The sequence below is a fragment of the Penaeus chinensis genome, chromosome 1 (genome assembly GCF_019202785.1).
Source record: "Penaeus chinensis breed Huanghai No. 1 chromosome 1, ASM1920278v2, whole genome shotgun sequence".
In the NCBI taxonomy this organism is placed as follows: Eukaryota; Metazoa; Arthropoda; class Malacostraca; order Decapoda; family Penaeidae; genus Penaeus; species Penaeus chinensis.
The window spans coordinates 7,813,491-7,815,990 of NC_061819.1; the positions used below are offsets into that span (position 1 = coordinate 7,813,491).

Consider the following 2,500-nt stretch of genomic DNA (forward strand, 5'->3'; position numbering starts at 1 on the left):
AGATAGAGAGAGAGAGAGAGAGAGAGAGAGAGAGAGAGAGAGAGAGAGCGAGAGAGAGAGAGAGAGAGAGAGAGAGAGAGAGAGAGAGAGAGAGAGAGAGAGAGAGAGAGAGAGAGAGAGAGAGAGAGAGAGAGAGAGAGAGAGAGAGAGAGAGAGAGAGAGAGAGAGAGAGAGAGAGGAGAGAGAGAGAGAGAGAGAGGAGAGAGAGAGAGAGAGAGAGAGAGAGAGAGAGAGAGAGAGAGAGAGAGAGTGAGAAGAGAGAGAGAGAGAGAGAGAGAGAGAGAAGAGAGAGGAGAGAGAGAGAGAGAGAGAGAGAGAGAGAGAGAGAGAGAGAGAGAGCAAGAGAGAGAGAGAGCGAGCAAGGGAGAGAGAGAGAAGGAGAGAGAGCGAGTAAGAGAGAGAGTGAGAGAAAGAGAAGGAGAGAGAGATTAAGAGAGAGAGAGATATTAAGAGAGAGAGAGAGATTAAGAGAAAGAGGAAGAGAGAGAGAGAGAGAGATAGGTAAATAGAGAAAAACTTGTCGATTACTCAACATAACCTGTGACATTCAATTAGCCTTAATGACTTCCATTTTTCCTCCTTCCCGTCCCTTTCTCCCATTTCCACTCTAAATTACCACACAACCACTTCTTTTGATATCAATTAAATCACATCATTATGCCAAAATGACCAAGCACTTTTTTTTTCCTGCTTCCAGAATTTTCATCTTTTCTTCACATTTCCTCTCCTGTTTGTGCCTTGAAAGCGCAACATTTTAACTGCCTAGGTGCCAGCCGACCTCTCGCTTTACCTGATGTCTAAATATTGGCATATGCTGGCACTAACGAGATTTCTTTGTTTTCTTGAATACATCTTAACTATAACACTTGTCCTTTCCCAGTTTTTATCAGTTATTACGCCTGTGTGTGTGTGTGTGTGTGTGTATGTGTGTATGTAACTGCCGCGATAGTCCAGTGGATAGAGCACTGGACTCCGACTCGCGAGTTCAATTCCCCGTCAGTTGTAAAAAAGGCCTGCGGTCCAACTATTGGCTCGAGCCTTGTGTCGTAGGAGAGGTCACCGCCGTGGCAAAAGTGTCAGCGGTTGATTAGGAAGGGCACCCTATCAGGTAAAGGTGGTACTGCCAAATGACCTCATATATATATATATATATATAAATTATATATATATATATATATATATATATGTATATATATTTGTGTGTGTGTGTGTGTGTGTGTGTACATACATATATACGTACATACATATGTATATATATATATATATATATATATATATATATATATATATGCATATATATATGTATATATACATATATATGTATTTATATACATACACACACATACATATATGTATATATATACATATATATATATATGTGTATGTGTGTGTGTGTGGGTGAGTGTGCTCATTTATATAAATGTGCATATGCATCTATCTATCTATCTATATATATATATTATATATATATATAATATATATACTCAATAGAAAGTATTATACATATATCATATGAAAGTAATACAAATCCATAAAACACAAAAAACACTACATACATACACAGCATTAGTCATACAAAAAGTCGCATTCATCGCCCGTGCAACCGATATCGCCTGTTCCTACCCGCCGGCAAGGAGCTGCAACGTCACACAGCCGACAAGTTCCCGAAGGAGATCAGGAGAATACTAACGACAGGAGGAGGGCTTGCATGAAAGGGATGGCAGGCAAGCCATACCACCTCAAGGGCAACGTGTCACCTACAGGGATAGGACGGAGATGGAGACGGGGAGGAAGAGAGAGCGAGGGATGAATGTAGGAGGAGAGAAGTGAGGGAGAAGAGAGAGAGAGAGAGAGAGAGAGAGAGAGAGAGAGAGAGAGAGAGAGAGAGAGAGAGAGAGAGAGAGAGAGAGAGAGAGAGAGAGAGAGAGAGAGAGAGAGGCCAAGGAGAAAGGGAGAGAAAAGGGTAGCAAGGACGCAGCGGGCGGGGGCAAAAGCGACTCAATCTGTATTGACGGATTGGCTATTGATATTGAGAAAGAGGCCCTGACGTGGAAGAATATGATGTCGTGCCGGTTACTGAACTCCCTGTGACACAAGTCGTGTCTGAGAGTTGTGCTGCATTGATATATCGCACGACGGAAGTTACAATGTAGGTAAATGTACAGTGTCCAGTTCCAAGGTAGCTTTTTGTTCGGAATGAAAGGTGTACCATGTACGCACGTAAATAGTCCACATAAGCAGATTTACAGCCACACACACGCAAAAACACAAACACAAACACAAACACACACACACGCGCGCGCGCGAAAGTCCTTTCCTACTACGCACTCAACCTTTTCACTGATTGTCAATTTTGATCATGCTCCTTTTCCATCCCTTACTTCTGCTCTCTATCTCTCTTCACCTCTTTCCGAGCAATAACATATTCTATCATTGTTACCTGTTATAGACATGGCCATTCTCCGAATACCTACTTAAAACTACCCTTTCATTTCTCCTC

General features: G+C 41.9%; 1 protein-coding gene across 3 annotated transcripts in view; it reads right to left on the reverse strand.

Moving 5' to 3' along the window:
* Positions 1 to 2,500, reverse strand: part of LOC125042254 (uncharacterized protein C05D11.1-like) — a 61,736-nt gene that overhangs the window by 17,680 nt on the left and 41,556 nt on the right. The window lies entirely within an intron of this gene.